At 36.4% G+C, this 13,241-nt stretch overlaps 1 protein-coding gene across 2 annotated transcripts in view; it reads right to left on the bottom strand.

Annotated features, from left to right (window-relative positions):
* The window catches only part of BCKDHB (branched chain keto acid dehydrogenase E1 subunit beta), a 284,101-nt gene that overhangs the window by 210,466 nt on the left and 60,394 nt on the right, over positions 1–13,241 (bottom strand). The window lies entirely within an intron of this gene.

The raw sequence follows: 13,241 nt of genomic DNA, 5'->3' as shown, positions 1-13,241 counted from the left end.
ATCACCCACACCACCCTCAAACCCAACCTTCTTGAACTTCCATATTTCTATCAAGGTCACTACCATTCTTCCAGGAACCCAACTTTGCAACCTCATTTTTAAGGACTTCCCATTCTCTCTCACCCCAGATATCCAATCAGTTGCCAAATCTTTTCATTTCTAAACAATTAGTCAATAAACATATATTGAGCACCTACTATATGTTGGTCACTATGCTAAGCACTGGGAATACAAAGAAAGGTAAAAGTCCCTGCTTTCAAAGAGTTTGCTATCCAATAGGGGAGACAATATGCAAATAACTACACAAACAAGTTACATACAGGATAAACTGTGACTAAGTAACAGAGGAAAGGCACTAGAATTAAGAGAGATCAGAAGAAGCTTCCTATAGAAGGTGGGATTTTAGGTGGGACTTCGAGGAAGCTAAAGAAGCCAAAAGGCAGAGGACAGAGAGCATTCCATGCATGGGGGACAGCAGGTAAAAATGCAAAAAGTGAGAAGATGAAGTGATCTTGTTTAAGGAATAGCAAGAAGCCCAACGTAACTTGAACAATACCTCTCACATCCTTCCCCTTCTTATTCACATGCCCACAACCCTAGTTTAGGCCCTTATCATCTCTTGTCTGGACTAGTGCAACAGTATCCTAATTGGGCTATCAACTTCACGTCTCTCCCCAATTTGATCCATTCTCCACATTGTTGCTAAAGTGATTTTCCTAAAATGTAGCTCTGACCATATCATCCCTCTATTTAATAAAATCCAGTGGTTTCTTATTTCCTTTAAAAGCAAGCATAAGATCCATTTGGCTTTTAAAGCCCTTCACACTCTAACCCCGACCTAACTCTCCAGCATTACTATATATTACTCGCCTCCCCACACTACGTGGTCCAATGAGACTAAACCTCTTACTATTATTCATTGACCACATCCCAACTTCTGTCTGGATGCTTTTGAAATGGCTGTCTCTCAGGCTTAGAATGATTTCCCTAATTACCTCTCCCTCTTAGAATTCTAAGTTTCCTTCTAAATCCAGATGAAGTACCATCTCCCATATGAAGCCCTTCCTGATCTTCTTTAGATACTAGTGCTCTACACACACACACACACACACACACACACACACACAACTACATTATATTTATTTTATTTATTTTGTTGTTTTTCCTTTTTTTATTGATCTAGAATCTGTGATTTTATTGGTATTGGAATACCCAATAAGAAAGAATTTATAATCCTGGACAATTGCCTATGGGCCTGAGTGGTTAAGACCTTGTTTAAAGTCACCCAATTACTATGTTTCAGATTTAGGGCTTGAACTCAGTACTTCCTGACTATTCATCTACTATGCCAGGATTTTCCAAAGAAAAAATTCCCTTCCTCCCCCCACATGCATTTCTTTATTGTGCAAGATCCATACCACTAGAAAAGTCTTTATAGTGTGAGAGGAATGATGTGTCCTCCTCAGAAGCCAGGATACATTATTTAAGTCCTGGGGACTTCCCCCCTCCCATCATCTCCACCATTCCTTCCTTTTTTCTGCTGAGTTAACAGAGGTTTTCTAAAGTTAGAGAACAAAGAATCATAAAATCTCAGGGTCTGGTTGTCCCACAGGGTGGGGACAGCAGTGGTGCCACATTGGGGGGGGGGCAGTGTCTACATGTTTAGAAGTGTCATGAAGAATGTGAACCCAGATGGGGAGGGACCTTGTGATAGATCTAGGATAAAAAGGGGAACTTCACTGGGACAGGTTGCACCACTCCTTTTAGGAGTGCCTGCCCTTTCTTGCAAGATCAAGAAAAATATGGCCTTTCTTTGTACCAGACTGGGAGTCATGCCTCAATTTACCCGTTTCTCACAATTGGGGGCTCGCCCAGGAAATTTGGGGACCAAATAAGTAGGTGAAACTTTCACCAGTGATACTCATAGGGCAGGCACCCTAAAAGTTTTTTGGTAGTCTCATAGATCTTGGTGAAGGGGTTCCCTCTGACTTGCAGTCACTGGCCCAAGACTGTTAAATGGGATCTGATGCAAATGAAGGAACACAAGGGAGCAGAAAAATCTATGCATAGATCTAGGTGTAAAACGTGTCATCGCTGGGACACAAAATCAGGCCTTGTTGCTCCGGGGGTCCTACCTCGAGACAGAGAGAGGCAGATCTCAGTTAGGAAGAGGAGTAGGATGTGGAGCCAGAGAAAACAAGAGAAAAAGAAAAAGATCTTACAGCTGTTGTCTTCATCTGTTTTGATGGATGTGTGTGTGTGTGTGTGTAAATTGTGCATTTGTCAAAGTGTTCTATTTGTATGAACAATAAGTGTTCTTAGTTGTAGTTCATAGGGCTGATTCTAACCCTAAGAAGGTACTAAAAGCTTTTGCTCTGGGAGTAGGGGGAGGTTGCAGGATTGTGAATTACTCAGAATTTGAATTGAGCCATCTGACTGTGGATTCTCTGCTATCCATTCACAGCCTTAGGGAAGCATTGAGTTGCTGACCACAAGAAAAGGGGTGAGTATATGATTCTTTAATTTCAAGTTTGTTCAAGGAGTTCCTAGGGAACACCTGAATTCTGTAATAGGCAGATTAATGGTAAAGTAATTTTTAAATTGGTGTGTATGTTAAAATTGGAAGTAACTATAAATCAAATGAGACTACTACCCATAAAGACCCTCCTCCCCCTTTCCATATGGCAGTTTCTGCTGTGAGGGAGGAGAGAACCAACTGATAAACATCTAGTGCCTAACCTTTTGTTCTGTCTTAAAATCTTTTGTAGTAGAATAGCTTAAAATCAGGAATTATTTCTAAGGTGTAAAAGTTTCAATGAAAAATATCTTCTTTTTTTTAAAGTCTCTAATCATTGAACTAGACTGCCTAAGAACAGTTTTTGGCTTTGAAATACAGGATAGCCATCAAACTATTTCTCTGGGCTAAGAATGTCTCAGGGTAAAAGGTTGGGGCATATCTAATTTAGCTGAGCCCTCTTATAGATCTGTTGAATTGCAAATGGTTAAGAAATATATTTTTGATGTGCACAAAGGTTATTTAAAAATGATTAGAATTGACTAAAGATAATAAAGTAAAGTAAATTGGCCTTGTGGGAATTTATTGCAATTTGGGGACCCTGCCTTTGGGCTGAGATTAAAAAGCCTTAGGCCCTCAGGTTTTTTCTCTGTGTAAGCAGAGCTGCCCCTCCCACTCTGCTTCAGTGGGCAAGCTGAGAAGTCAAGTGGGCCTTAGAGAATGCAGTGGACAGCTGGGGAAAGTCCCAGCTCCCTCCATCCTGAGGGGAGCTTCCCCAGAGATCCCAGACTTATCCTGGCAGGCCCCTGGCACAACCTGTGCAGAGGTCCCAGGCATGCAGCAGAAGGCATGGGCCCCTCAAGCCCTGAGTGTGGTGTGCACGGCTGACTCGAGGCTACGAGCCACAGTGCTAGCCAACGAATTAGCTTGGCATGTGTGGGGGCGCAGGGAACCTGAGGTTGAGGGGAGAGAAGGGAGATATATAGCCTGGGAGGTAGAGATGCTGGAAGGTTGGCGAGAGAAGAAGTGCTGGGGGGTTCACTAAGGAGACTGGCACTATGGTACAAAGAGGAGTGAGAGAAGAAGCGCAAGGGGGTTGGCAACAGGACAGAGGGGCTTTTCAGGGTTCAGCGTGGCAGTACAGAGAGGGAAGTTAGATGGAAAGGGGGGACGCTAAAAGAATGTCAGTCAGCACAGAGGAGATGAAGAAAAAGCTAGTGAGAAGGTAGAGAGACGCCAGATGAATGAGGACACTAAGAGGCTTTTCAGAGAGGGTCGACAAAGCGAAGGGGGGTTGGAGTTAGAAGAAAGGAGCAGGGCAGTGAAAGCGAGACAGGAGCTGGAGTGAAGGAGAAAAAGAGTGAAAGTTGGAGAGGACTGAAGGTGAACCTGTCCAAGCAAGGTGTGGCTGCAGGCCGCAGTGGCAGAGCCCAGCACACCCATAGGCGAGAGGTGACAGAAAGTTTAAAAAGCTGACAGGTCATATTTTACTTTTGTTATCCTTGTTTCTACATTTAACTCGAAATTTATTCACCTAAATAAACCCCATATTTGCTTTAATTAAAAGAAGCATTTTAATCTTTTTTTCTTATCACTCTGAGAGGCAGTGGGGGAAGGAACAGGCCCTTGCAGACTGGCTTAGGCAGCTAATAGCCAGCTATAGCTTTACCAGCTAAACAGAGTCAGATAGCCAGCCAAAAGTCCACAGATTAGACCCACAAGTTAGTTAAAAAATATTCTTCTATTTGAATGGCAAACACAAAGGGATTTATGGCCAATTATAATTTTTCTAAAGTTATAGTTTTTCATATAGCCCACAGTTGTAATTTTTTTCAGATTAGCTAAATTAAATTTATATATATATACAGCCTACTGGAACTCCTTTAACCAGTCTAAATTAGGTTAAAGAAAAGCTAAAAAGAAATTATGTGTGTCTAAGTTTGAGCTTGGAATTTAGAAAGAAAATTTTGTTTAATTGTTTGATAAAGCTACCCCAAAATGTGGCTAGGTTAAGGAAGTGAGAGAGGAGAAGGGGGAAGTTTGATGCTCTGGCATTGTCATGCAGACTGATTGGAGAACTGAATGTGGTATTAAAATATTCATTTAAACCAACAAAAGAAAAGTTTTTGTTATTAGGAAATCAAGAAGGGTAACTGAATTTGATTGGGCTATCTAAGAAATTTGGGGGAAAATTTTTCAAAAAAAAAAAAGGAAATTTTAGGAATCATACAAACTATATACTGCCACTTTAAAAACAAAAATTCTTTTGTAGTGGAATAGTTTTAAAAAACAACAGGAAAATAGGAAGTGCTTAGAATAAGTGGTTATGAGATGAATTAATACTAAAATGAAATTATCAATTGAGGTTCTATATGATATCATTTGGAAAATAAATTCAGGTATAATTGAATCATTTCTGATCTCATTTTTAAATTTATTATTATGATACTCAATCAGGAAATTTGTATTTGTAATATGTAAAGGAAAAGTGTCCAACAGTTTAATAGTTCATTGTATTAGAGATATTGTCAGATTCAAATTCTTTAAACTCTCTTCGGTTATGAATTTAATTGATTGTAATAATGGTTTTCTGTGGTGGGCATAGTAAGAAACCCTCAGAAGATCCTCAGCTGTATATTAAGGCTTGAAGATCTAACCAGATCCTCAGTAAAGTACAGTGATTTGCTTTTCGTTAAGAGTTAGAAATTACAAAGAAAAGATTAAAAAAATCAAGAAAAGAGATAAAGTTATAGAAGTTTCATGTGATTTCTTTGTGAAATGCAGCTTGGTGTTCCAAGGATGGGGAATGGGACTTGGAAACCTCCTTATCTTTTTTTTGAAACCTCCTTATCTTGAAAGACAAGGTGGGGGGAGGGGGGGATCTAGAGATAAATGACCTGACTTGGCTTAAAAAAAAAAAACTGCTGGGTTATTTAATTGCCTCACTAAAGTTGTATTGTGAAGACAGATAATGAGAGAATTTTAAAAGGGCCTAGTAAAAATCTGTTATTAATATTTCCTATTTGGTTTGGAAGAAGCAGAAATTCCTCTCCACTGCAAACACATTAGGGTGAGAGAGAGGTATGGAATGGGTAAAGTTAACTTTCTTCAACTTAATCTTGGGAAATTTCAATCTTAAAGGTTCCTTTCTGGCTTTGAGGAGTCAATAAAAGAGAGATAATTGTCATTTGAAAGTATTTTATCTCATGAAAGGCTGGTGAATATTCCTTTTCACATAAGAATAAATTTTAAGCTGTTTCTTAAAAAAAGATGTGTTCAGGATACCATGTGTACATGTTCAATTAACACGTGTGATTTAGAAGGCCTGCTATCTTATTTATAAGCTAATCTGTTGCAATGACAATTTGATATTGATAATAATCATGTCCAAACCTACTTTGATTTGTGAGCCTTGATTAATTGATGGAAAAAGCGTTTCTGGAACCCTGAATATTGGAATATTTGAGTTTCATTCTTAGCTTTAGTGTATAACTATCATGGAATATTCTATTATAAGATTAGACAAAGTGGAAGTTGTTATTCCAATACTGAATTAATTAGTTATTAAATTAATACTAGAGTATCTAGTATTAATAACCACTAAGCTGTGAGAAAGATCTTAACATTTTGATCTGAATTTATTGGTATTAAGCAATAGTTAAATTAGTGCCTGAATTTGATATGTATAAGATAAACTAGTGAATATTGGTAACTTATGAATTGTCTTATATCACCTTAATAGGAAATAGGATTTTACCTATGATTATTATTTGGAATTAGAACATGTGTAGGAACACATGTAGAGTAGTTGTGTCATCTCAAAGGTTTAAAGGAATTCTGAGGGCAGTAACCTATGTTTAATACCTAAACCTGTTTTACTATATGCTATTGTGTGAAGCATTTTCTGATCTGTTCTCGGTATACAATTTGGGATTAATTACACTTATTACAACAATTTTGTTGTTTGTTATTGAGCATCTCAAGGCAGATTCAATTATGTAGTGTTAACTCAGGGATGAAAAGTATAAATTTAATGTCAGTACAAGCATAGTTAATGCTTGCTACATAAGACATATGATCCTTGAGAAGTGAATTTACTTTTAGTACTGATTACTGGAACTTGCTATTTAAGACATTATGGAACTATTAACTATTATTACTCTGAGTCTGACTCCAGTTATGACCATCATGTGATGGTCATATGTTCCATGATGCCAGCAACCCTATGGAGTTTTTACATATATGCACTGCAGGTGGAGTTCTCTTGGGAAAGGCTGGGAGACTGACTTTTTGGCAAAGGCTGAGGTAGGTGTCACATGATTCAGTTTCCGCAAATATTACATATGGAATGTAAACTCTCCCACCTGGCTGATGTTAAGTCTGGCATATTGTATTGGTTTTATGCAGAACTTCTACTGGGAGTTGGGAAGCACTTTTCCCTCAGAGCTTTGTTCTTCTTTTATAGCAAATTCCTATAATCATGTCATTTGATCAGTATGTACACAATTGTCTCTTCATCCCTAGGTTAATACCGTAATATCTGGGTGAGACGCAGGTATAAGATTCAAGCTATCTGGCTTAGAGATTCTAGTCCTTTTTATATTTTAAAACAACTAGAATGCATAAGCATTTAGCCTTGTGATCTGTCTTTTATTAGTTATGCATTTTAAAACTGAATCAGAAACATCTCAAGTTTATTTCAAGAAAAGTAGAGGAGGGTAACTTATGGAATATTTTGTTATACCTATGGAAAGGTCAACTAAGTAATGTGGAAATAACATCTGTCTGCAGAGCATGTCATATAGTACAAGCATTGTCTGTTGTGGACAGCTTATTTGAAATGCACTATTTAGAAATTAATTTTCTAAAGTATTATATGCAATGGAGATAAGTTAGAGGCCTTCCCAATAAGATCAGGGGTGAAACAGAGATGTCCATTATCACCTCTATTATTGAACATTGTACTAGAAACGTTATCTGTAGCAATCAGAGAAGAAAAAAGAATTAAAGGAATTAGAATAGGCAAGGAGGAAATTAGGCTTCCTAAGAAAAAGACCAAAAATGAACAGAAAATTTGATCTCCAAATACAAGACTCTAGAGAAATATAAAGAGGAAAACAAGGGGGAGAAAAAGGTTGTTTAATGATGTTAAACTGCTTGAGTCCATATGAGGGAGGATAATACTTTTTAACTCTTGGGATCTGTATCTCTGTAAAGGTATTGTTCTTAAATCAACTGTGATGTGATGATATAAAGAAACTTAAGGGTCAAAATAAAAGAAGACTAGGGGGAGGAGAGGAAGGGAGAGGTGGAATGGGGTTAATTATATCAAAGGAAGAGGCACAAAAAGAACCCATTACAACAGAGGGAAAGAAGGGAGGGGTGGGCATTGTTGGAACCATCAGACTTGGTTCAGGAAGGGAAGAAAATACACTCCCATTTGTATAAAGAAATTTGGCTTACTCTTTAAGGAAACAAAAGGGGAAGGGGGAAAAGGGTGGTATTGATAGAAGGGAGGGCACAAGTGGGGGGAAAAGGGGCAAGAAAAAGCAGGGCAGCTGATAAAAGGGAGGACAGATTGAGGGAGGCAGTGGTCAGAAGCAAAACACTGGTCAAGTGGAATAGGGGGGAAAAGGGGAAAAAAGAGTACAAAGGGGAAAAGAAGATGGAGGGAAATAAACAGATAATAATTTTAAATGTGAATGTGAATGGGATGAACTCTCTCATAAAACGGAAGCAAATTGCAGAGTGGATTAAAAACCAGAATCCAGCAATATGCTGGTTACAAGAAATACATTTGAAGCAGAGAGATACACACAGAGTAAAGGTAAAAGGCTGGAGCAAAATATATTATGCATCAGCGAAAGTAAAAAAAGCAGGGGTAGAAATCCTTATCTCAGACGAAGCAAAGGCAAAAATAGATCTAATTAAAAGAGATAAGGAAGGAAACTACATCTTGTTAAAAGGTACTATAGATAATGAAGTAATATTAAACATGTATGCACCAAGTGGTATAGCATCCAAATTCTTAGAGGAGAAGTTAAATGAGTTAAAAGAGGAAATAGACAGTAACACTATACTAGTGGGGGATCTGAATCTTCCCCTCTCAGAATTAGATAAATCTAGCCACAAAATAAATAAGAAAGAAGTGAAAGAGGTGAATAGAATACTAGAAAAGTTACATATGATAGATGTCTGGAGAAAACTGAATGGAGATAGAAAGGAATATACCTTTATCTCAGCAGTACATGGCACATTTTCAAAAACTGACCATGTATTAGGGCCCAAAAACATCATAGTCAAATGTGGAAAGGCAGAAATAGTAAATTCATCCTTCTCAGATCATGATGCAATAAAAATTACATGTAATAAAGAGCCATGGAAAGGTAGATGGAAAATCAATTGGAAACTAAATAATTTCATTCTAAAGAATGAATGGGTCAGGGGCAGCTAGGTGGTGCAGTGGATAGAGCACTGGCCCTGGAGTCAGGAGTACCTGAGTTCAAATCCAGCCTCAGACACTTAACACTTAACTAGCTGTGTGACCCCGGGCAAGTCACTTAACCCCAGTTGCGTCACAAAAAAAAAAAAAAAAAGAATGAATGGGTCGAACAACAAATCATAGAAACAATCAATAACTTTATCCAAGAGAATGACAATAATGAGACAACATACCAAAATCTATGGGATGCAGCCAAAGCTGTGCTTAGGGGACATTTTATAGCTCTAACTGCTTACATGAATAAAATAGAGAAAGAGGAGATCAATGACTTGGGCATGCAACTTAAAAAGCTAGAAAAAGAACAAATTAGAAATCCCCAATTAAATACTAAATTATAAATCCTGAAAATTAAAGGAGAAATTAATAAAATTGAAAGCAAGAAAAATATAGAATTAATCAATAAAACAAAGAGCTGGTTTTATGAAAAAGCCAATAAAATAGATAAACCACTGGTTAATTTGATTAAAAAAAAGAAAGAAGAAAACCAAATTACCAGTATCAAAAATGAAAAGGGTGATCTTACCACCAATGAAGTGGAAATTAAAGCAATAATTAGGAACTATTTTGCCCAACTGTGTGTCAATAAATTTAACAATCTAAATGAAGTGGATAAATATTTACAAAAATACAAACTGCCCAGGTTAACTGAAGAGGAAATAAATTCCTTAAATAACCCCATATTAGAAAAAGGAATTGAACAAGCCATTGATGAACTCCTAAGAAAAAAAAACCCATGGCCAGATGGGTTTACAGGTGAATTCTACCAAACATTTAAAGAACAATTAGTTCCAATATTATACAAATTATTTGGAAAAATAGGTAAAGAAGGAGTTCAACCAAATTCGTTTTGTGACACGAATATGGTGGTGATACCAAAACCAGGTAGAGCCAAAACAGAGAAAGAAAATTATAGACCAATTTCCCTAATGAATATTGATGCTAAAATCTTAAATAAGATATTAGCAAGGAGATTACAGCAAGTGATTACCAGGATAATACACTATGACCAGGTGGGATTTATACCAGGAATGCAGGGCTGATTCAACATTAGGAAAACTATCAACATAATGAACCATATCAATAAGAAAACTAACCAAAATCATATGATTATCTCAATAGATGCAGAGAAAGCTTTTGACAAAATACAGCACCCATTCCTAATAAAAACGCTAGAGAGCTTAGGAATAGGTGGAGCTTTCCCTTCAAATAATAAGCAGTATCTACCTAAAACCATCAGCAAGCATTATATGTAATGGAGATAAGTTAGAGGTCTTCCCAATAAGATCAGGGGTCAAACGGGGATGTCCATTATCACCTCTATTATTTAATATTGTACTAGAAATGTTAGCTTTAGCAATCAGAGAAGAAAAAGGAATTAAAGGAATTAGAATAGGCAAGGAGGAAACAAAATGCAGAGGATATGATGGTATACATAGAGAATCCTAGAGAATCAACTATTACTGGAAACAATTAACAACTTTAGCAAAGTAGCAGAATATAAAATAAATATATAAAATATATAAAATAAATCTACATAAATCATCAGCATTTCTATACATGACCAACAAAGTCCAGCAGCAAGAGATAAAAAGAGAAATTCCATTTAAAGTAACAGTGGATAATATAAAATACTTGGGAGTCTACTTGCCAAGACAAACCCAGGAACTCTATGAGCACAATTACCAAACACTTTTCAAACAAATCAAATCAGATCTAAAAAATTGGAAAGATATCAATTGCTCATGGATAGGCAGAGCTAATATGATAAAAATGACAATTCTACCTAAATTAATGTACTTATTCAGTGCCATACCAATCAGACTACCTAAAAATTATTTTATAGAGCTATAAAAAATAACAACAAAATTCATCTGGAAAAACAAAAAGTCAAGAATATCAAGGGAAATAATGAAAAAAAAAATGCACAGGAAGGTGGGTTAGCTGTACCAAATCTGGAGCTCTACTATAAAGCGGCAGTCATCAAAACTATCTGGTACTGGCCAAGAAATAGAGTGGAGGACCAATGGAATAGGCTAGGCACAGGAGAGACAGTAGTAAATGACATTAGTAATGTAACTGATAAACCCAAAGACCCGAGCTTCTGGGATAGGAATTCAGTATTTGACAAAAACTGCTGAGAAAACTGGAAGATAGTATGGCAGAAATTAGGTACAGACCAACATCTGACACCTTATACTAAAATAAGGTCAAAATGGGTACATGTTTTAGACATAAGAGGTGATACCATAGGTAAATTAGGAGAAAAAGGAATAGTCTACCTTTCAGATCTTTGGAAAGGAGAGCAGTTTATGACCAAACAAGAGATAGAGAATATTATGAAATGCAAAATGGATGACTTTGATTACATTAAATTAAAAAGGTTTTGTACAAACAGAAGCAATACATCCAAAATTAGAAGGGATGCAGATAGCTGGGAAACAAACTTTATGGCCTCATTTCTAAAATATATAGGGAACTAAATCAAATTTATATGAATCCAAGTCATTCCCCAATTGAGAAATGGTCAAAGGATATGAACAGGCAGTTTTCTGATGAAGAAATCAAAGCCATCTATTCCCATATTAAAAAATGTTCTAAATCACTATTGATTAGAGAGATGCAAATTAAAACAACTCTAAGGTACCGTCTGACACTTATTAGATTGGCTAATATGACAAAAAAGGAAAATAATAAATGTTGGAGAAGCTGTGGGAAAATTGGAACACTAATGCATTGATGGTGGAGCTATAAACTGATCCAACCATTCTGGAGAGCAATTTGGAATTATGCCCAAAGAGCTATAAAGCTGTGCATACCCTTTGACCCAGCAATACCACTCTTGGGTCTTTTTCCCAAAGAGATCATAAAAAAGGGAAAAGGACCCACATGTACAAAAATATTTATAGCTGCTCTTTTTGTGGTGGCAAGGAATTGGAAATTGAGGGGATGTCCATCAATTGCAGAATAGCTAAACAAGTTGTGGTATATGAATGTAATGGAATTCTATTGTGCTGTAAGAAACAATGAGCAGGTGGAGTTCAGAGAAACCTAGAAGGACTTGCATGAACTGATGATGAGTAAGATGAGCAGAACCAGAAGAACATTATACACAGTATCATCAACATTATGTGTTGATCAACTGTAATAGATTAGATTCTTCTCACCAATCCAACGGAACAAGAATGTTCCAAAGGACTCATGATGGAAAAGGCTCTCCAAATCCAAGGGAAAAAAAAAGGAACTGGAGAATATGGATGCTGATTGGACCATACTATTTCTTTTGTTTTTTATGCTGTTGGTTTTCTGATTTCAGGTTTTTCCTTTGTGCTCTGATCCTTCTCATATAACATGACTAATGCAGAAATATGTTTAATGTTATTATGTATATATAACCTATATCAGATTGCCTGCTGTCTAGGGGAGGGGGGAGAGAGGGGAGGGAAGGAGAAAAATTTGAAATTGGAAATCTTATATAAACTAAAAAATAAATTAAAAAAAAAGAATCTTCTATCTAGTTTTCAGTGAAACATGAATATGCTATGTTATGCTCAATAAGCAACTTTCTTATGAGTTTTTGAATCATCCATTGATTTCATTATGTATTTAAGGCAAAATTTAAACTGTAATGAGTTATGTCAATTTCATATGTAAATTTTGTTATTTCTAATACTGTACATTCTTCAGAGAAGACTTGATTTTTTTATTCTATATTATTAAATAAAACTTGAATTTTGATTGCTTTTCTTTGAAAGATATACATTCAGTAAGATGAATTTGATGCAGATCACAGGACTTTTTTATCTGGAAAGGACCTTAGAAATCATCTAAGTTCAACATCAGCTTATTTTACAAGTAAGGAAACTAAGGCACAAAAAAACCTTAAATGGTATGAGTCACACCGCTAATTAGTGGCAAAACTGAGACAGGAAGTACCTTCAGACTCCCAGTCTTTTTGTTCTTTCCATATACTATGCTGCCTCTAGGGAAAGTCTGATGATTCACTGGGAGAAGTATGAGCTTAAAAAAAAAATAATTCAAAAATGAGTCATCAGACCTTACCTAAATTGTCACAGAGAGTTATATTTGAAGAGAGAACAATATAGGAAGCTTCAGACCAAGAAGAAGGTTTCCTCTATGGAAAATATAAAATTAAGGCTAATGATGAAAAACCATCATTGAAAGTCTGCATAATAAAATCTAACAAAGATCTTGTATACATGTAAC

This window comes from Dromiciops gliroides, chromosome 4, assembly GCF_019393635.1.
Source record: "Dromiciops gliroides isolate mDroGli1 chromosome 4, mDroGli1.pri, whole genome shotgun sequence".
NCBI classification, from domain to species: Eukaryota; Metazoa; Chordata; class Mammalia; order Microbiotheria; family Microbiotheriidae; genus Dromiciops; species Dromiciops gliroides.
Note: the sequence above shows the minus strand (reverse complement) of the source record. Positions and strands in the feature narration are given on the sequence as shown.